This window comes from Mixophyes fleayi, chromosome 1 (assembly GCF_038048845.1).
Source record: "Mixophyes fleayi isolate aMixFle1 chromosome 1, aMixFle1.hap1, whole genome shotgun sequence".
NCBI lineage: Eukaryota > Metazoa > Chordata > Amphibia > Anura > Limnodynastidae > Mixophyes > Mixophyes fleayi.
In genome coordinates, this window is record NC_134402.1 from 264,711,185 (window position 1) to 264,735,188 (window position 24,004).

At 40.1% G+C, this 24,004-nt stretch overlaps 1 protein-coding gene across 2 annotated transcripts in view; it reads left to right on the forward strand.

Moving 5' to 3' along the window:
- Positions 1 to 1,248: 1,248 nt before the first annotated feature.
- ABCA1 (ATP binding cassette subfamily A member 1) overlaps positions 1,249 to 24,004 on the forward strand; it is a 106,103-nt gene continuing 83,347 nt past the window's right edge. For both annotated transcript variants that reach the window (XM_075210475.1, XM_075210484.1), the window contains exon 1: positions 1,249 to 1,483. The gene's annotated coding sequence lies outside the window, so the exon portion shown is untranslated. The remainder of the gene's footprint in view (positions 1,484 to 24,004) is intronic.

Here is a 24,004-nt window from a genome sequence, read left to right on the forward strand (position 1 = left end):
GCTTAGACAGATTTTTAGCTCCGGCCAATATATAAGGTCCGATCCTGGGTTGGTGGTATAATGGTCTGACCTTTCCACCTTTATTGGCTTTGCATAGTCTGACTGCCCTGCTCTCGTCTGCCACCTAGTCCTCAGTTTATTTCATTAAAAGTAATATTCTTCTTCCAAACTTTATATTGGTGTCCGTGTGTTTATTTAATGTAGATAAGATTATTATATATAAGTTGGTGTGCACTTCTGCCTTACAGCACTGGGGTCATGAGTTCAATTCCCGACCATGGCCTTATCTGTGTGTTTGTATGTTCTCCCCATGTTTGTGTGGCTTTCCTCCGGGTGCTCCGGTTTCCTCCCACACTCCAAAAACATACTAGTAGGTTAATTGGCTGCTAACAAATTGACCCTAGTCTGTGTGTCTGTCTCTGTCCGTCTGTCTGTGTGTGTGTTAGGGAATTTAGACTGTAAGCCCCAATGGGGCAGGGACTGATGTGAGTGAGTTCTCTGTACAGCGCTGCGGAATTAGTGGCGCTATATAAATAAATGGTAATAATAATAATAATAATGGGGTATGAAGGGTAACATACACTCTATGGGGCATATTCAATTGTTAAGAAGTCCCGCGGCGTTAAAACTATTACAGTTAATACGGTAAAATCCAGCAAGTAAATTACCGTATTGACTGTTTTTCTGCGCGCGGGATTTTCGGCATTTCCACCAACAATTGAATATGCCCCTATGCATTTTATGTGAGTGTTGTGCTACTTCTGTGCAGCAACAAAGTGTCTACAAGTTATTTTATAATGTTGCCAACGTGTTGCCAACTGTGTGACTAGAAATATGCCGTCACATTTCACAGACTCGTTCTGCAATATGTATTATTCAAAAGCAGTAGAAAAGAAGACGTCATTTATTTGTGGTGGCTGGAAGCTAAACGAGCCCAACATTGAGCATTATGCTGATTTTCCCTATGCAGATAGTTGATTTTATTAGCATGGTTACCCTGCGTATTGCTGTTTTGACGGCACTGTAAGAGATCAATAAAGCAGACAATAAAGTGCTATAAATGGAGTCTTCTCCTGAGCTGAAGATGAGTACATTGCATTGAGTCTATCGCCCTCTTAAGAGGAGGAGTCCCTCTACACGTGCTGGCTGTACATAACAGGCATATAAACAGAAGGCAGCAGGACGGCTCTGACCGATAATAACCCCTTCTGTACAGCACAGCTATAAAAGGAACTCCAGGTTAAAACCCATAGCCTTTTTTTTTCTCTCTCCAAGACAGAGAGGGGGAGATACTGTGCAGTGGATGCTGACACACAACATATACGCTCACATCACACCAAGGAAAGCATTAGATCTGCTGTGTCCGGACTAGGATATACAGTAGTCCCATCAATCTGGCTGCGTTAGGGGGACTTTTACCACTGGATCTGGACGAGTGTAGCTGATGATCGTCCCTATTAAGACCCACTAAGGCGAGAAAAGGGTAAATATTTTTTTTGCACGTCATGTTATAACTTCAGAAAGCATTTCTATTTTTTTTGAGTGTTTCATAGAAATGTCCAAGAGGATAAAGCAATGGACTTAGCGTTTTATATAATATATACTTCTTCCATCTGTCATTTGTTTATGGCTTTGGTTGATGACAGACACTAGCCAGGGTATTGTCACGTTGTATTATTGTTTACAGTGTTCACTTGTAATGTCCGAATGTTATGTCCAGTTCACTGGCATTATCAAGGTCAGATGGGCTCACCCTGTGCCTGCAGCTGCTGTGACCTGTGTACATGATAACAAAGCAACCTGTGTCCGGAGTATAATGCAGGGTGACGGATGACTTTTACAGAAGTGGCAATGGGGCCCCATAGGTTCCAACTCTAGTTTTCTTCATCAACATAGATCTCTGCTGTTGGTGTTGTTGAGAATAGTAGCCTGCCTTGAATATGATGTGTGTTTTTCTACAGTCTTCTTTGTTTACTTCTACCTAGATTTTGCTGTCTGTGACCATGTCCTAGAATCAGATCTCTCAATTATGCTACTAAAGAACAGAATTTATTGTGATTTCTTTATTTTCAGTAATGCATGTGAACTTTGTGAGCAAATAAACAAAACTGTATGCTTGTTTACATAATTGATGAAACATTTGGCGAAAACAAGTTCCTTATGACACTTCATTGCAATCATATACAAAATATACATAGTTACTAAAATCAAGGATTTAGAGATGTTTTGCTATCATGTAGACAAAATGCGTGGTTACACAGCACATCCCTCCCCAACCTATACATTATACTACCGACTGTGTTATTATTATGTTATTATGCACATAATAAGATATCATTCATTTGTCCATTTGTGTAAAAACTGGGTGTGGGTGGAAACCGGAATGCTGGAATAATTTGGCGCCCTCTGCTGCTTGGTGTCCTGAGTGAAGCTTGCTGTGTTTTCTATCACTATATAGTGCATTATGTTCTGTCTGTAATATGTGGAACAACTATTCCACATATTATATTGGATATATATTGTATTGTGTGTGTGTGTGAGTGTATATATATATATATATATATATATATATATATATATATATATATATACACATAAAATATTTATATATATATATATTTCTGTATATCATAGCTATATTTTCTAGTTATTTGTTCTACCTGCCTGAATGTATGTCGGAATGGAGCGCTGAGTGCAATACCCATCCGTTCCGGCTGCCGTAATAGAACAATGCGGACCTTACCCGTGCATTCCGGGTGCCGGAATGGGTCTGCCAGTACCTTAGCCATCTATTCCAGCTGCCACAAAGGAGCTCCGAGGACTTTAAATATCCATTCAGGCTGCCGAATGGAGGTCTGAGTACATTAAGCATCCATTCCGGCTGCCGGAATGTAGTCCTCGAGGACCTTAACCATTCACTCTGGATGCCGGAATGGGTCTGTGAGTACCATAGCTATTCATTCCGGGTGCTGGAATGGGTCTGCCAGTACCTTAGATATCCATTCCGGTTGCTGGGAATAAAGCTCCAAGGTTCTTAACTATCCATTCAGGCTGCCAGAATGGGTCTGCCAGTGCCATAGCTATCCAGTCCTAGTGCCGGAATGGGTCTCCGAGTTCCATAGCTATCCATTCCTGGTGCCGGAATGGGTCTCCGAGTTCCATAGCTATCCATTCCTGGTGCCGGAATGGGTCTCCGAGTTCCATAGCTATCCATTCCTGGTGCCGGAATTGGTCTGTGAGTACCATAGCTATTCATTCTGTGACCCAGAATGTGGATCTGAGTACATTACCCATCCTTTCTGACTGCCAGAATGGGTCTGCCAGTACATTACCCATCCATTCCAGCTGCCGGAATGGGGCTCTGAGTACATTAGATATCTATTCCGGCACCCGGAATGGATGATTAATATAAACAAAGCTTTATTTCGACACCCGGAATGGATCGCTTAAATACTCAGACATCCACACCGGCACCTGGAATGATTGGCTAAGATATTGAGACATCCATTCCGGCTACCGGAATGTATATCTAAGGTACTTATACATTCATTCTGGCAGCCGGTTTGGATGGTTAAGGTACTTTGAGCCCCATTCTGGCAGCCGGAATGGATGGTTAGGGTACTCTGAGCCCCATTGGGACTGCCGGAATGGATGAATAATGTACTCAGAGCCCCATTCTGGCACCTGAAATAATTGTCTAAGATACTTAGAGTTCAATTCTGGTAGCCGATATGGATAACTAAAGTACTAAGGCACCCCTTCCGGTACCTGGAATGAATGGTTACGTATTCAGACATCCATTCCAATACCCGGAATGGATGGCTAAGAAATCGAGACATCCATTCCAGTAGCCGGGAATGGATGTCTAAGGTACTCATACATTCATTCTGGCAGCCGGAATGGATGGCTAAGTTACTCAGAGCCCCATTACGACTGCCGGGATGGATGACTAATGTACACAGAGCACCATTTCGGCACCTGGAATGGAAAGGTCCTCGGAGCTCCATGCTGGCAGCTAGAATGGATGGCTAAGGTCCTTGTAGCTCCATTCCGGCAGACGTAATAGACGGGTAATGCACTCTGAACATACATTCGGGCAGGTAGATCGGATAACTAAAATATATCGCTGTGATATACAGAAATCTAGTAAGCTGACTCATTCCGGCATTCCAGCAGTTCCGGCTTTTACCTAATCCCTTAAAAACTCAATAACTCCAAGTGTCCGTTAACAGGTAGATGGTTGTTTTTGCATTACAACCCTCAAATAGCCATACCCGGTTTTAGATTAAGCTATATAAAATGACATTTTGCTGTATTGAGAACTCTGATTTTTTTTGTTTTATCTATCTTTATACTAGTTTACTCTTTTATTAGTTAAGATCATAGATTGCCTAATAGCAACTACTATGAGTGTGGGCTAGTGCCCATTAGAGCCAGGCGTTGGAGCTGTTGAGCGATGCAGAGAAAGCTATGAGGAATGACCGGCAGTAACCTCACAGAGCAGGCACTCCTAAGCTTCAGCATGGCGGGGAAAAGGAGGAAAAGCAGTAAATTCGGGTACAGAGTGGATAAAATAAATGACACGGAAGATGTGTTACCCTACAAATATGTTGTCTGATTTCCATGCCAGGTTAAATTGAGCCTAACTGAGCAAGTAGAATAGTGCTTGTTCAAGTTTTTCAACGTCAGTCTTCTTTGTTCTAATAATAACCCGGTCACATTTAATAAGCAGTGCTGTGTACATACATAGTGATATACTGTAGTACTGTTTTAGGCTGAACCAGAATGGTGTCCATTGCCTTTATCCTGTGTAACTAGAAGTATTTATATTAGAAAAATAATATTTAGACAGGGCCAGTTTTTGGGTACAGCAGAGATAACATGTGTTCTAGGGGATGTTACATGTTTATAAGTGTATTTAATACTTTCCACATGTTTTAGTAAATTATGGTTATTTGGTTGATTCAGTAGATTTGGGGATTTTTTTTTTACAGACAGAGGATTTATGTTTATTGGAGCCCTAGAGTTGTTTTTTGACCTGATTCCTTTGTCTCTCACTCTGGCGTTGTATAGTGAACTTAGAATATTTTTGGCATTGATTATGGACCAAGATTCCAAGGTGAGATAGTGTAAAGTGCCATGAGTTGAAATCACTCTTAGTATATATCACACGTACATCCCAGTGTATCCTGTGGGACCATTTTCTTTGTTAAACTTAGTGTAACTGGTATTCTAGGGCCTGATTCATTAAGGAACTTAAATTAAGAAGTTTCTTATTTAAGTCTCCTGGACAAAACCATGTTACAATGCAAAGGGTGAAAATTAGTATTATACATATCAGTAAATACTGACTGTTTTTTCATGTAGCACACAAATACTTGATAGCTTATTTGTACACCGAAATTTAAAGTTGATATTTGTGTGCTACATGAAAAAACAGTCAGTATTTAAATTATGTGCAAAACAGAATACTAATTTGCACCCCTTGCATTGTAACATGGTTTTGTCCAGGAGACTGAAATAAGAAGTTTCTCAAGTTAAGATCCTTAATGAATCAGGCCCCTAGTGTTTATCTGCTCTACACCCATGTATTTTAGATTATCCAGAAAAACTTCTTTATTTCAAATTATGCCACAGCCAATATTACTGTGACCTCAATGGAAACACCAAGCAAAAGCATTGCACGCGGCATGAAACATGATTTAACATTTCTCTCCTATAAAACATGCTGAGTATTGTATTGCTTGAACATGTATTCTTCATCACACTCCAGTGAACATACAATTTTTTGTAATAATGTCAATTGTTAAAAGTCATAATAGATTTCATAGGGAGTTGAATGGGATATTCTACCAACAGGGGCTTAATAAGGAAATACATCACTTTAAAGTGTTTTGTTTTTGTTGTTCTATAAATAGTTGCGAAATATGTAACACCCTAGAAAACATGGAATTAGCAGGGTGAATGGGTTTTATAGACTAATGTAAATTTCAGGAGACAGTCAGATAAATCTAGGAGCCTTCAGGATCTTTTAAAAGGCAAGGTAACTAAAAATTTCTAGGCACATTGACTACCTGGCTTTGTGCAGCCCTTGGCTCGGGCCCTTTCTGCCACAAACAATGCCATAAATTCTCCATGCAAGATAATATAATTTGGATTCTTGTACCGTGATATGACCTTTTTTTTAAAATATATATTCAAATATATGGCCTATACATAGACTTTACATCCTTTTGTTAGACAAGAGGAATTCTAATATCCCCAAAAGAAGAGTTGGTGGGGAGAGGAGTTTGTCTGACAATATAACGACAGTACAATGCACACAATCTGGATACAACATAGAAACAACATGAAGCCCTTTGTCTGCCTAACAACAGAGACAGAGAGGATGTTTTTCGGAGCTGGCGGAAACCCAGGAGCTGGCTGGAATGCTTGATATTTCTATGATTTATTATGGTTTTAGAACCATTATCTCAACCTACTTTCCTTAATGGTCTCAGCAGTTTTTGCACAATGGTGGGAATAGATGTGATTGTGATCACTTTACAGCACTTGTGTTTTTTAAAGCAAAGTGAGTGTGGTTGTTTTAATATTCCATTGCTACATGTGAATCCTCCTGCTTATTAGTCATGTAGGCATAACATTATAAGTGCACAAACAACATAATCCTTGTGAATCACCATTACAGTCTGCAGTGTTTGCATTATGATTTCCTCAAATCTGATTTGATTCACATCAACGGTACACAAATTTGCAGATGAACAATGAAAAGTGTTTGAAAACAAAACACAAATAATGTATTAGTTTGTCATTTTATAGTAAACATTAGTAAATATACAGTTTCATTGCCGGGAGAGAGCGGTGAATAATTTAGCTTGCAGCAGTAAATTCATCTGTAAAAGAAAATGATTATTTTTTTTTGAAAATATGTTTATGACATGCTTGCCAACTTTCTAAAGTTGGCTTCCAGGAGCCTGCCGGGGGAGGTGGGCGTGATGGGGGAGCGGGGCTCCAAAATTTGCATCATTTTGGACCCGCTCCCGTGACGTAATGACTCAAACGCGCCATTTTACAGCCAACACGGGGCCAAACACCGCAATTCCCGGTGAATCACTGCGATTTGGACCTAATTCTGGGCAGAGCCGGGAGATTGCCACACTCTCCCGGAAGTCCGTGAGACTCATGCGAAATGCGGGAGTCTCCCGGACATTTCGGGAGAGTTGGCAAGTATGGTTTATGATTATAAATGAGGTCCAAGTCATATTTGTACTGAGACCACAGCCAGGAATGGTTACAGACCTTTGTATGAATCCGCAAGTGTGGTAAATACAAAATCTGGAACAAGTAGTATTCCGAAAACACTTCCTCAACTCTTTTGCAACATGTAAAAGTCCATTTACATGTGTAAATATTAAAATACCAGTGGATATGAGCCCTTGCATGGGCCGTGCTGTGGCAGCAGACCCAGGGTTTAGCACCTGAACCTGTCACATTTTCACTTTGATTTAATTGTATTGTTAGGTTTAATCAAATGATCAAAATAACATTGAGACACTTTTTTTTACTGTAACATGTTGAAATTGTTTGGTGTATCTTTGATGCACTTATGTATGTGTGACTTTATTTATTAACACTAAAAATACTCATAATGGTTCCTATTGCCTAAGTTGTTCATAGGAGTCCATAGTAAAAGGAGATTACACAACAGTAAAGAGGATCTTGAAAAGAAAGGTTTAGATGATTAAACCCATATTTTGACTTTAGTTAAAATTTCATTTTGCTAGGTGTAATTGTACATGATTTTAGGGGGTGGTTAAAGTTGCCTAGAACTCACTTCCCTGTTCAGGTATTAATGCTGCTTTTGAAGTTAGAGCTTAAGGTAAAAATACAGCTGCTGCAGAATAACTTGTGAAAATCAGGTGGCGATAGAGATCCAAGCCGTATTTTCAATGCTTATCTATGTGGCCTTTGTTGACACGTTGACGTTAAGAGTTGTAGGCTATTTCACGGCAAAGTTATATAGACCACTTGTTTTTGGAATGTGTGTCGTGTTTTATTTTTTATATATGTTGTGAATGTACGAAAGTATAGCTTGGCAGTTTTCATTTCATGTGCTGATTACTACACATTCACTTATGGTAGAATTGACAGGCTGTTTTTTTACTCCAGTCCAGAAGCAATCTAAGATTTGCAGTATATCAACAAATAAAAGTGTTTATCTAGTGGGTCTTGATGGCAATCAAATCTGGGATTAAGTGAATTACAACTCTCACTCTAAGGGGCAGATTCGTTTCCCCGTGTTGCGCGGGCTGCTTACTTACTGTTACTAGCTTTTGCGTTTCTGCTCCATGGGAAGTTTCTGTCCTCCCTGAGCTCGCCTTAGGACACCAGCGTTTTACGGTTTGACAGGTGTACCGCCCCAGTCAAACTCCCCACCTGCCACTGTCCTCGGAGCGGGTTACTACAGTGATTTCAATGCTCGCAGCTTTGTAATTCCGTGTTAATATTACTGTAGTAATGGTAACAATGCGTGCCTCACGTGTTCTAAAGAGCGACACTGGGAATTGAATCCACCCCTAAGGATTTGGTCAAAATCATCCCAATATAGGGCCTGAATTAGAGTTGGACATAAGTACATTTTTTTGCCATGTAAATAAGCAACTCAACTTACATCCAGATTTTGAGTTGAGTCCACTTGGCTTGGAGAGGTGGATTAGGGACAATCACTTGTAAGATCAGTACATGGAGGATGAGGAGGCACAAACCGACCACGCCCTTTAGTGATGTGTCCAATTTTGACTTAAGCCTATCTTTAAGATACACATTCTACCTGGTGTAATTTTACATGTCCCTTAGGCCTGGTGCACGCTTCTGAGTTGATGATGATGATGATTTCCGCATGTATGCACCAGATGTAATTTTATGTTAGGTTTAAAGTTGATTGTATCTTATGATGTGTGAAAAACAAAATACAGCAGTGGAAATATCAAAGTGCAGGTGGCATCTCTCATGTATGAAAAAGTTTACATTTGACGTTTAACTCTAATTCAGTTATATAATGTTTTAAATACAGTTACAAATGAGTGCCGATGCACATTTTAAAAGGTAATTGTGACCATTTTGTTTGAGGAATGTTTTGATACATTGTATGTTGTATCTGTATTGTCACCAATCAGTATATTCTAATGGTGTGTGTTTACAACATTTTATTTCTGCTAATTTTATCAGCCATGTTTTTTGATTTGTTTAAAATATGTTACTACAGACTCATGCTTAAGAGCATACACCACAGCATTTGAAATGGTCAAATATAGACACTTAAGAGTGAAACGATAGTGTGTCATGTAGATTTATGTATACTTTGTCAGAGTGTGAGAACCAAAACATAAAGCACAGTTTGTCATGCAGGAATACAGACACCACCATGAGCTTAAAGAAGCATTCAGACATAGATTCAAGTTTTGAACGTCTTTAACTTGAACCTGAAGCTGATTTTCCCAGGAGGTCCTTCGTCCCCTTGCAAAAGATCCCAAAGGCCAAGTGCAGGGAGCATGATCATGATCCCGCTCTGTGCTGAGCAATGACACTGTCCTATCATACAGCAGGAGTGGAGATATGTTGTCTGGAATCACATCACCAGGACCTCCCCAGCAGGGGCAAGCTGGGCTGGCCGGTCCCATAATAGGCTATCTTAGGCTTTATCACTGGGCCACCTGCATTTTTCCCTTTAAAAGTTTATTCTTGCCACTGCCCCCCCCCCGGGGTAAAATTTGACAGCCCTCCCCAGAAGCAGGATCCAGGAGGGTGGCTTACTCTTTCTGGGGTCCGGGAGAACTACCCAAAATTCAGGCGTCTCACTGATGTTCTAACAATATTTTGCATTTATAAGAATAGGAATAATCTAAAGGAAAACCACTGTGGCTAGAATTCCAATATCTTTTCTCATAATATTCATTTTTAATCAGTTTTAAATTATATGAAATGTCATGTGGAATGACCAGGAATCATCTTCAAATGATATTTAAGCTTTCATCCTGTGAAACCTGGGAATATGAGGAATAAAATTCCCCATGGATGCCTTCATAAAGACAACAGGTTAGCCTAGCTGTATGACACACACATATACCACTGCTATGTGCTGCTTTTCAATATATCCCCTGAATGGAGAGGGTCCAGGCAGTCAAGTCAGTAGTCACATTGAAATACACTTTACGCCAATAGTAATTGCATATTTCCTATTCACCTCGTTAACCCAGCAGCTCTATAAAAGTAATGGTCAGAGTCCTAGGTGGGACCTCACCCACATGTTTCCTGAGTGGGGACTAGAATTGGAGTAAAGTCCACCAAAATGGACAACACCTTTAACTACCATAGCAAAATAATTTGCAATGTAAACTATGCATTTCATATTTAGAAATCTGTAGCAATTATATATTACCTGTCCCAATTTTGGCAGGACCTGTCAATTCGCAGGTCGCAAAATAAACGGGGCTTTTTCCAAAACTGCAGGTGGAGTTTTACCTAAAATTGACCATTTGTGGGTGGAGTTTGGTTATGGAGGCAGGGCTTATTTTGTCCCAATTTCATAATTCTAAAGGGCAGATTCAATTACCCATGTGGTGTGTATTATAACTGTTACCACGGTAATTTTAACATGGATTTTTGTTTGCGGCTCACAGAGCTGCGAGCAAAAAACAGTGTTGAAATTACCATAGTAACGGAAATAGTGCGCAGCTATTACCATGTAACGGTAATAAGGCATGGCCCATATGAATCTGCCCCTATGGGGCATATTCAATTGTCGGCGGAAACGGCGAAAATCTTGTGCTCCGCTCACTATTACCGTTATTACAGTAATAGTGCGCGTAAAAACCGTTATTACATTAGTTTTCTCGCTGTATTTCAGCTCGCAGCTCCCTGAGCCGCGAGCTGAAATCCAGCTTACTATAACCATAATAACGGTAACCGTTTTAATGCGGCGGGATATTCAAACAATTGAATCTGCCCCTATATATATGATTGTGCACCATATGAGAAAATATTTTAATGCTTCTGGTCATTGAAACTTTATTCATGTTTAAAATTTGGGTAGGAGGGTGGTTTTTATTTAGTTTTCTTTAACTAAAATGTTAACTTAGACACTAAACATTTTGTAAAACATTTAGCGGGAGATGCCTTCCAGCCCATTATCTTTCTTTCTTTCTCTTTATTCAATGTACAGTGTCTTACCCTTATTAGATGCTCATTATGATTAAGTAGGAAAAGGCTAAGTGCTCTGTCTGGCTTTGTGTGACATCACACAGACCTGGCTTGCCAGGAGGAACGGAACGCTTGCCAAAAGTCAGCACATCATGTTTACTAACTGATGATTAAAATACGATTTAAAAATACTTCAAGGTATGATATTTCATGGCATATAAAGTCGCTATTGACCCTGGTGTAATCCCTGAAATATGCCCCTGCCGTTAGATCATTTACTTTTTAGTACATGTGGAGCATTTAAAATCAGGTTTTCATTGTGTGAAGTCAGTGGATCACGTTTATGGAAAGAAGCATAGACATTCAGTACAACACTCTCTGGGGACTGCTATCTGTTTCCTCTCTCTAATGTCATCTAAGCAAAGGCGCCATCCACTTTTTACTAATACTGAAGCAGATAGAAATGATTAAAAGCATTTTTTGCAAACATTCTCACAAATATACAGTTATCTGTCTGAGCCTCTAAATCTGTTTATAAATATGCAGAATAATAATTTTACAGTTGAGATTCCAAGAGCACATGTTTATATACTGGCAAAAGATTATGTAATGCTGTATAGCTAACATAAAATTATATTACATTTAATTGCATTGCGAAGATCTGATTTTTTTGCACAATAAAACTGCAATTTATGAGGGATTTGTATGATTTATCTTTCTAAAGTACATCTCAAAATGTTTGCTTCCAAGTGCACAACTATTTCTAGTGGTTTTAGTAATAGAAAGAACTTACCAATGAGGTGCAGAATGTAAATTTCGATGAAAGTGATACACGTCAAGTAAGGGATATTCAACAGAACAACTTCTAACTTTCTAATTCTTTCCAAAGCATATTTCTAAACACAATGAAAATTAATAAAAAATATAGATGTTTAATTTTGCTGTAATTGGTGTTATGTTTATTAGTAAAAGGAATGCACAACTCTTGTGGTCCGAGAGTTTGCATGTGGGGATAGTACTCATCTGAAGGGGCCATAATAAAACTTAATTTGCTCCAAGAGGAATATTTGCCATTGATCAATCAGAACATATCCCCCATAAGTAAACTTTCAGGTATTGTAGCCTAATAACCCTAATCAGGGGCAAACGCAGGATTTGTAGAGGGAGGTTTCCACACCACACCAGCAGTAGGCATAACCAGTATGCATGGGGGCGTGGTTATAATTTTAGACAGTGCTTGACTATGCAGCTCTCTCTTTTCAAGCAGAGCTGTGTGAAGTGGGTCCAGCCACCTCAATTATACAGTGCCCTAAGCTTGGAGGGGGGTTTCCAGGCACTAGGATATCTCCCCTTGGTTTGCCTATGCTAATAGAATATTTATCTGAACTCCTTATATTCTAGCACAGACCTTAGCCCTATTGTTAGGTCTCTGTCCTAACGATATGGCCCAAAATTAAAGAAACATCACTCTCTTATTTCACCCCCACATTGTAGATATAAAAGCAACAGCTACACAGAAAACATGTTTTACAAATATTATAATATTATTACAATATAATAATATAACAATATTACAAATAAAATTATAACAGCACAATACCAATGGAATCTTTAAAGAAAATGTGTTGTACTGATATTACATAAATGTTGGTTCGCTTTGAAATAAATCAGAATTTTAATGGTGTTTCCTTTTGGAATTGGGGTTTTGTTTTTGATAGAAATTTAGAATCAGGGTTGACTTTACACTTTTATAAACCCCAGTTAACCCTTAAAGTGGCAATCCAACATAGAAGGGATTTTGTATTAGCTGTTTTTCTACAAATCATTCTCTTGTTCAAAATCTCTCTGGAGGTTACAAAATATACTTGCCAGACACATGCTCACATCTTTCATTATGTCATGTATAGGCATATGCGGAGGATGGGTAAGGTTTTACATTACACTGAGCAGACAGATTTCAGATGGTCGTTCCAAAGCCTCTCTGTTCTCTATATAATGTGTCTTGTGACTGTGGTTGCCATGGAAATTCATGATACTGTGCAGAATAAGAAATCATTAATAGCAGCCTGAAGAAACAAACCAAGGAAATGGTGATTACCTACATATAGCCTGTCACAGTGATTTATCTTAAAAAATCACCTATTTTTTCATGGAACTGCTGCTTTAACTTTACCTGATTTGATACCTAGGCAGAGGGCAGGCTTATGTCAGAGTCCTCTGTGACCGGTTCCTGCATTCCTCTGACTGCTATTATCCACATACAGAGTAAAGGAGGGAAGTCAATGGAAGAAAGCTAACTGAAATGGTACCATTGTAAACATAAACTAAATAATTCCTCTGCAACATAAATAAATGTGAATATAAATATAAGAAGTATACCTGTCACACCGTGTCTCCCTGTCTTGTTCCTTGTCCTGATGGTCAGTAACAAACAGAAAGGAACCTGCACTGTGACATGATGCCTCCTATTGGTTTCTCTTACATCAGTTATGTCAGGCATGATCTCTAGCACCTTTCATTCAAAAAGAGGACAAATGAAGGTTTACTTGATGGATGGCAACCTTTGTAATAACAGAAGTGGAAATGGTGGGGTCAAAGCACTTAGCGATCATAAGATAGACCAAAGGTCAGGCGCACAGGTGTAAAGTCAAGATCAACAACAGGAACTGCATGTACAGACAGGAGCAGGGCTGGTAATTATCTGCCAATAAGACAGAGAAATAGAACAGGGTTTAATAGGCAGCTAGTGATTGGCTGCAGATAATAAAGCACAGGTGCCATTTTTCTTATATTGGATATCATTGCAGAAACGGCATGTGTGAACATGTAAAATATTCCATTGTCAGTAGGTTAGAAACACCACAGTTCTTACTGGACATATGCAATAGGCTAAGGCCATTGAACCTCAATAAAGTGCATAGTGGCCAACTGTCCCTAATTTCTAGATAGAGGTTTTAAAGATTTGTCCTTGGGAATGTCCCTATTTTTCAATATTGACCAATCACACAATAAAATGTGCTTAACCTCTGGCTTTGTATGCTATATATTTAAGAGAAGTAATGAATAATATAATGAATTTCCTTAAACGTGACATAATGGGAATTGTAGTACTACACAGAAACCGTTTTGTGCATAACATGCTTAGATGCAGCAAAGTATGAAAATGGTCTTTGATTAAGAGGAACTGGGAGATCCTGGGTACAGAATTACATAGACTGATATGTTCACGTCACATAAGTGCACACTGCTATTGATGTACATGGATACTTATTGTCTGGCAAGGTGACGTCTCAGAAATAGAACTTGAGTGGCTGTCTCATGTGGTCGAGTATAAGCTGCCATTGATTATTCTGTATGCTCAGGAAGGAGTATGCTATCATTGTTAAATATGCTGTTCTGGCAGTATTTAGCCAAGAAATGTTTCATATACAATATTCCAATAGGTTTATGTTACAATGTATTGTTTGTGATGCTGCAAATCTTCTGCCTAAAATCAACCTAAAGAAGACAAGTCTACCGTGTCATATTTAACACTATTTGGTTTAAGGACCACTAGTGTGATAATGATGTTCTATTCTGGTTCTGCCTTCTTTTTAATATACCTTGTAGTAAAGTTTTTAACCCTGCTTCCACATAATGTTGTAGTTTGAATTTACAAGTAGTCTTATATATGTCATAAAATGATATTTTTTTTATACACAATTGGCTTAACAACCATTCCATACTGAAATAATGCACTTTCAACATAGAAACATAGGGGCACATTTATAAACATTGTTTTGTGGAAGTCTGATTTTTAATGTTTATCCCCAAGCATGATTAGATTCCATTAATAGGCAGTTTTAAATTATATCTACCCAAAGTATACTCCAATTATCCCAATTATCCACTATTATTTCTGTAATCCAATTATCCACTATTATTTCTGTAATCTAGAGATTATGGGCCTGATTCATTAAGGCACGCGTAAATTGCGTTTTTTAAACGTGTGTATAAGCACTTCTGTATTCAAATACAAGCGGATCTGAAGATACGTCTCTTTTTGAATTTGGGTCTAGGTACTCTCTGCTTAGACAGACACAACACACTGCAGGGAACATCCATTACATATGTGGAATATAAATTACCAGCAGAAAGCACAGAAAAAAAAAAGTATTCAATGATTGTCACCTGTTTATAATGTAGTCATTAATGACAAAACATACCAAAAACTTTATTTTCATTTCTTTTTCCATGCAGTACATTTATCATGCTGTACGGAATGTCCAGGATACTCCCGCATTTCGGGTGAGTCTCACGGACTCCCGGGAGAGTATGGCAATCTCCCGCATTGGGCAGAATTTGCCCCCCCCCCCCCGCTGTAAAATGAGTTTTGTGTCATTACGTCAAGCGGTGGGGCCAAAATGACGCGATTTTCAGAGCCCCGCCCCCTGCACGCCCACCTTCCCTCTGCAGCTCCCGGATCATACTTGCCATAAGCTGGCAAGTATGGACTTGCTGCACTAGTGCTTGACACACCCTTACGGTACATTGACTACGTGCATATGCCCAGTCCCCTCCCCATTTCACCTCTGTCGTAAGGGTCCTTTGTGCTTGAAGATGAATTGGACGTTGATGTGATCACTGGCATATAGTCCGGTTCTGGGCATGCACAGAGCGATTTTATGCAAAATGTGGCACATATCGACACTTTCGTTCCTTAATGAGTCTGACCCCATGTGTTATATAAACAAAAACATAACAGGGAGCATGTATATTTGGCATTTGCCAAATGCTTCTATTTATAAGACTCGCTTCATGTTATCAGCAGAAATGGAGTGTATTTTAACACTTCACCACAGATAACCTCTCACAAGCACCCTGTCTGCCAGACTCGCTGTACCTCTGAGATATTCACACACTAACATAACAGATATGCTATTTACAGCAATGTCATTTGAAGCATTAACTCATAGAAATACTTCTGAATGCCAGGACCCAAGGTTTCCCGGCAGTACATTGCCCAGAGCATCACACTGTCTCCGCCGGCTTGCCTTCGTCCCATAGTGCATCCTGTTGCTATCTCTTCCCCTGGTAAGCAATGCACATGCACCCAGCCGTCCACATGATGTAAAAGAAAACACAAAAATTGATTCATCAGACCAGGTCACTTTCTTCCATTGCTCCAGGGTCCAGTTCTAGCGCTCATGTCCCTTGTAGGCGCTTTCAGCGATGGACAGGAATCAGCATGAGCACTCTCATCATCAGAAGCAGCAGCAGTTTATATAACGCCACTAACGCTGCAGCGCTGTACATCATCATTATCAGGTATTTATATAGCGCCACTAATTCCGCAGCGCTGTACAGAGAACTCATTCACATCAGTCCCTGCCTCATTGGAGTTTACAGTCTAAATTCCCTAACACACACACACACACACACACACACACACACACAGACTAGGGTCAATTTAGATAGCAGCCAATTAACCTCCTAGTATGTTTTTGGAGTGTGGGAGGAAACTGGAGCACCCGGAGGAAACCCACACAAACACAGGGAGAACATACAAAATGACCGGGCTGTGACTATGCAGCCCCTTACGCAGCAAACTGCGCTGCACTGTGTGATCCGACACCTTTCTATCATAGCCAGCATTAATTTTTTCAGCAATTTGTGCTACAGTAGCTTTTCTGTGGGATTGGACCAGATCAGCTAGCCTTCAGTTTCCATGTGCAGCAGTGAGCCCTGAGTGTCCATGACCTTGTCGCCGGTTCACCTGTTTTCCTTCCTTGGACCACTTTAGGTAGGTACTAGCCACTGCATACCAGGAACTCCTCACAAGACCTGCCGTTTTGGAGATGTTCTGACCCGGTCGTCTAGCCGTCACAATTTGGCAATTGTCAAAGTCACTCAGATCCTTACACGTCCATTTTTCCTGCAATTGAGCAAAAGTGTGAAGATAATTGTCTAGAAAGAGGTGAATAATTATTTTACAATGATGATGTCTTTGTATTCAGGGACAGATTGGGGATTTAAAGTGACCCTTGAACATATTCTGAAAATAGCCTAATGTAGTAGGTGTGGTCAAATTGGCAGTAGGCAGGGTCAAATCAACAGGAGGTGGGCTGCCGGTGGGTGTGCCACTATGCAGTCGGATGTGGGAGTATCCAACATGCAAGGGGTGTAGCCTTCACTTTAGCCAGCGTTAGGCCATCTTTCAACAGTTTCCCTTTCAAACACACAAGCAAGGCTGCCTGCACCACTATAAGATGCATGTGGCTCCCCCTTCAAGCAGAGCAGTCTAAAGTGGGATATACAACAATTACCTACCACCTCTCCACATTCACTGCCTATACCAGCCCCATACTACAGCAATACCACCACCCCTCTACCCGCATACTACCCCTATACCACCCTTCTCCCTGCACGCTGTCCCAATACCACTCTTCCCCAAGCACACTGCCCCAGTACCACTCCTCTCCAATACCACCCGTGTCCACATACTGCACCAATACCTTTCCTTTGCCCACACACTGCAACAATACCAGCCATGTGCCCACACACCGCAACAATACTAGGCCTCTGCCCACACACGTCCCAATACCAGGCCTCTTCTACTATCACAGTAATTGAATTCCTACCTCCTGCAGGAACACAGTGCAACTCTTCATAGTCACAGCGGCCCTTAGCCACTGACAGCACCTGACAGTGAGTCTGTTATGAGTGCCATGGAGTGCTAGTGGAGGAACAGGAAGGGATGGATCAGCCCAGGGCTGGTCCCTGGGGAGGATCCAGCCAACAGGAAGTTGGGTGAAAATTCTGTAAATCATTTATATAAATTTTTTTAGAAGAGTATCCACTGGAGTGTACTGCCAGTTGGAGGGAATGCAGTCATACTGGCACTTTCCTGCTTATGTGGTGGAGCTGTCCCAGGCTTTGGTCCTTCTGGTCATCTGTCATTTCCTTCGCTTCTTGGTGCCTCCATTCCTCCTGACCCCAAGCACATGCTTCTCCCCTGCCCATTCCCGATCTCCCCTCTCACTCCCATAGACTATTCAGACATATCATAAATGCTGCGACCTGCCAGATTGCAGCTCTATGGAAGAACCCCTCTCCATCAACACTCCCTATGGTCTGCAGCCAGGTGGGGCACATTAATCAAATGGAACATATTACTGAGGGGCTCCCCCTTTTCTAATCATAAAATTTGGGCTCCCTGGGCAGTGTGTAACACGATCAACCGCTGCTCTGTTTCTAAGCTGGCTGCTCCCTATTGATGGTGGATACTGCTCTCTGTCATTCTACCCATTTATTGCTCTTCACTCCTTGTATGAACCTACCTCTCACTCTCTTCTCCACCCCCCCCATTTCTATTTTTCTATCTCTCCCTTTCTTCTTCTCCTCCCTTTTTCCACATCTTACCCGGTCACCTTAGATCTAGGAAGTTGTTTTTTTATTCTTTGCATGTGTTCATCTAGGTCAAGTCTAAGGTAGACTCTGTGCATGTCTTGTCTGAGATTACTTACCCTTTGTTTACTTACCTTCCTTTCTGTTGTGACTTGCATATGCTTTCTCTTGCACTGTTACCAATAAACATTATTCAAAACAAAAAAAATTGGAAGGGGGGCAATAAAGACATCAGACCGCCCCGTTCAGCCAGTCAGCCCTGTTTGTATTTGTATCCCCGTTGTACAAAATATGGTTACCACCATTCCACAGCAGATTTTTCTTGCAGTAGTAATTAGGTGACCCACTCCATTTATAATGCCTTCATTACCTGAACAAGTCACTGAATATTACAGGAAATGCCAGATGAGCAGGCCTGATTAAAAAAAAAAAACCATTGCTATTCAATCCAAGTCATAGATGTTGTCATGTTGTTGACGGACAAGGCAGACTCTCTTAGCTAAGAGATGAGACATTGATTTGAAAAATGCTTGCTGAATAAGAAGATGTTTTACTTTTTAGGATTACAGTAAAGATGAACCATGAAGCCTTGATGATAGCCTTTCTGACACTGAATAAAAATTAACTGTGACCCTCTGCCATTCAGTTCTTTGGATATCCGCAGGGGAAGGGAGTGCTCAGTGTGCGTTTTAAAGATAAATAGTTCAGCCACAGTATGTCGTTTATGATAAACTTGTGCAAACATGAATGACTCATTTATAGATTACACACTCATATTTTCTCCTTTTGAACATGTAAAAATGCATGCTTGAAAAGGATACATTTATGCATTGTATATATAATATGCAAGTACAGTATTCTTCCCAGAAGGTTTATATTAGATGTAAAATATTATATTCCAAATAGCTGCATTGTAACTAATTTTACAATAATATCATTCCCTCTACTGCAGTGGAAAAAGTAGTTACTGTGGTAACATAACTAAATAATAATAATACAATACTATTTCATTCAGGTTATCACTATGCCAGTAACTTGAAACAGAGGAAGCAAAAAAGCCCTAAACAGACTGAGATAAATGTATATTTATACAAATATATACAATTGCAGATCAGACTTGATATCCTGTAAAATGTGAACTAGCACTTTGTACTCTTTACTAAACAGGGAAAGTTTTTAGTTGCGATTTCTATCAATATTTCCTACAATAATTTCTAAATGCAGCTAGTTTTATTTACATGGATTCCTGAGATAAATTTGTCATTTGTTTTGCTTTTGCTCATGTAATTGGGAACCAAACAGCTAAGTAGAAGTATTGGGTAATACGACAACGGGGTTTATCTACTGATGTTGTAACCCGTGTGTGTGCGGCACTGATGTTGTAACCCGTGTGTGTGCGGCACTGATGTTGTAACTCGTATGTAGGGCACTGATGTTGTAACCCGTGTGTGTGCGGCACTGATGTTGTAACTCGTATGTAGGGCACTGATGTTGTAACCCGTGTGTGTGCGGCACTGATGTTGTAACTCGTATGTAGGGCACTGATGTTGTAACCCGTGTGTGTGTGTGTGTGTGCGTGCGTGTGTGCGCGGCACTGATGTTGTAACCCGTGTGTGTGTGCGGCACTGATGTTGTAACCCGTGTGTGTGTGCGGCACTGATGTTGTAACCCGTGTGTGTGTGCGGCACTGATGTTGTAACCCGTGTGTGTGCGGCACTGATGTTGTAACCCGTGTGTGTGCGACACTGATGTTGTAACCCGTGTGTGTGTGCGGCACTGATGTTGTAACCCGTGTGTGTGTGCGGCACTGGTGTTGTAACCCGTGTGTGCGCCACTGGTGTTGTAACCCGTGTGTGCGCCACTGGTGTTGTAACCCGTGTGTGCGCCACTGGTGTTGTAACCCGTGTGTGTGCGGCACTGATGTTGTAACCCGTGTGTGTGTGCGGCACTGATGTTGTAACCCGTGTGTGTGCGGCACTGGTGTTGTGACCCATGTGTAGGGCACTGATGTTGTAACCCGTGTATGCGGCACTGATGTTGTGACCTGTGTGTGCACTGAGGTTTAAAACCCTGCTGGGGTGGTGGGGGACACTGATGACATATTTGTGTGTGAAGGGCACTGCTGGTGTAATCATGGGTGTAGAACTAGACTGGTGTAATCCTGTGTGATGAGCACTTGTTGGAATAATGTATGTGTGAGTGACATAGTGCATATAATTAGCACAACTTTTATAATATGAGGCAAACACTGTGAAGATTGCAGTATGTGGGCTACAACCCTTCCTACAGCAACACTTGGGCTTAATCCAGCTCTGAAGAACACATTGCAAAACTGTGACCTTCTAGTTGATACAAACTTATAGGTTCATTTACCCTGAGAAAACTTTATTTGCAACTAATAGGACATGTACAGGTATTTCATACTAACAAACCGATCTGTTTTACTTGGGACACAATTGTTCACTTCTGTTTTTTTCCCACTTATTTTCTCATTTGCACAAACCAAGCTAACTTAAATAATGAATGTTAAAGGTGTTCACATCGGAAAGACAGATTATAAAACTAGTCATCTGCTTGTAACTTAAAACTGGCGTTTTCTTATTTCACTTTTGGAATGCTTTAAATGGGGTAATAAACCGCCACAATGAAAACTTTATAAAACAAAAGTCTGAACTATTGACTCCAAAAATATACCAACTTGTACCGGCACCTGCAATGGCTATCACCCTCTGTATAACAGAGCAAGCATTGGTTACCACGACATGTTAAACACAATTGTGCAAAATCAGTTTTCTAACACCAGTGAGTATCCAGCTACAGGTGGCATCATGCTGATATATCAGTTAAATCAATTTCATCATTCAGTTTCCTTATAAATGTCTTTCACTAAAAGCAAGTTACTACACTGCATCCCCCGGGGGAATGATGGAAAGAATGCAGTATTTTCCAGAGCAAGATTCTTTTAGTAGTATCCCCAAAACTTTAGACAAGCTTAAGGAGTACTTCAGCCTGTTAACTCAAAATAGCAGTTTACTGTAATAGTGCAATATACACAAATACAATGAAAGACTATTTTTTTATTATACATTTACAGACATAAATAGTTAACTAATGTCAATTTACACACTACTCACACTAGGGAGTTTTTGCTAAACATGTTCTGATATTTGGTAAACTGTTACAAGCAAATGGAGATACCTGCTCAAAAAAACTATTGAGAAACCCTGTTCTAAAGTACTAACTTTTACAATAGAAATGTGTTTTCATATGGTTTTTCATGTTTAAAGCAATTGTATCAAATTAAAATCAAGATAGTTACATGTTGTTCTTCTACCATATAGTGTTACTAAGCAGTGCTCACATTGGGCCTGATTCATTAAGGTACTTAAATTAAGAAGTTTCTTATTTAAGTCTCCTGGACCAAAACCATGTTACAATGCAAGGGGTGAAAATTAGTTTTCTGTTTTGCACATAAGTTAAATACTGCCTGTTTTTTCATGTAGCACACAAATACTTGATTGATTATTTCTACACTGAAATTTAAAGTTGATATTTGTGTGCTACGTGAAAAAACAGTCAGTATTTAACTTATGTGCAAAACAGAAAACTAATTTTCACCCCTTGCATTGTAACATGGTTTTGTCCAGGAGACTTAAATAAGAAACTTCTTAATTTAAGTACCTTAATGAATCAGGCCCATTATGTACTTGACCAGCAGAGTGATCACATGATTATATACCAGCCCAGTAGATAGACTAAAATGTTATAGAACATCCAGGGTGCCTATATGTATATATGCAAGCCCAGCAGACGTGGTCAGTGGATTATAAACCAGTTTTGCAGCATTGCCCATTATATTAAAAATCAGCCCACCATAAGTGCTCAGAGGATTATATATACCAGCTCAGCAGAGGTGCCCATAGCATATATTATCCGAGCAGAGATGCCAACAGCATTAGTAACTAGACCAGCAAAGGTGTCCAGTCCACAGGATTATATACCAGCTAAGCAGGGGTGCACACAGCATTATATACCGGCTCAGTAGAGGTGCCCATGGGGATTTATAACAGCTCAGCAACATTATATAACGACCCTGTAGCGTGCAATAATGTACTATACCTTAAGACGGCTGTATATTGCATTGATGCCCTTGACTTGTGGTTTGGTAGGTGTAGCTTACTGGAAACTTATATGAGGGGGGAGAGTGAAGCCAAGGTTTTGGGTTCCATGAGGAAACTCTGCACTGGAACAGTAAGAACTAGTGGTACAGGTTTCTGACTCCCACATTTTCTGATTCAACACCAACGCTGAGTTGCAGAAATTATTTTCCCAAAGAAAAAGAATGTGTCCTATCTCCTCCCCTTTTATCTCATTTTAATCTTAAACACAGGAAAAATAAGCCCAAAAGCAACAGAAGCAGATAAATAATTGAAGAGTATATTTATATGGCCCCTATGTTTATGACATACAGTGGAAAAAATAATTGCATGAACATAAAAGCCTTTTCAATGTCAAATGGCTTTTCAGAGTATTGACGTGAAAATGATAAAATCTTTTTTTAGGTATGTTCGATTTACCAATAGAATTAAGGATCCAGAAATAGTGTGTTATCTTATTTCGCTGTCTTGGTTTGATATATTACTGCATGAACTTGTCCAATGGATGGTAATTAGAATCTGATAGTATAATGCACACAGCTACTCAATCAGTGCTTTTTTATATAATTACATTTGACCATTTATGCCCAAGCCTTGCATTGAACTGCAATTCCCTTCATTGACCATGTGTAGATATGCAGTGGATGATGCTACCTCCAATGTATGAATTAGAAAGCAAAAATAAAGAAATTAGGATTGTTAACAACAAAATATTTTTTTAAAATGTTGTACTATGTTTGTATTTCAGTGTGTATGTGGAGAAGCATGTTTGAGACGTTTGACACTCTTTTTAAGGTCTTGCACACACAGGAGTTGAAAAACAACATGATTTATAACAGACAAAATATTGTAGTTTGTCCTTGCTTGAACAAAGTGTTAAAAATGTGTTAATTAACGTGTCTCAAAGCTGCCCTGCAGCTGAGTGTACTGCAGGGGCAAACTAGAGGGCGTTACCAGCATGCATGGGGGCATGGCTATAATATTAGACAGTGCTTAGCTGCTCTTTTACTCTTTCTATCCCTATAATATACATGGGCAATGCTGCATGCACTACTGTTAGGTGCACGCAGCTCTCCCTTTTCAAGCTGAGCCATGTGAAGCGGGGTCAGGGTCCATCCACCTCAATTATACAGTGCCTCAGGCTTGGAGGGGGTTTCCAGGCACTAGGAACCCCCCCCCCCCTCGGTTTGCCTATGTACTGTGCACTTAAATGAGCTCTCCCATATTTTAGCGAATATTAACGTTTTTGAATGCTACAGGCA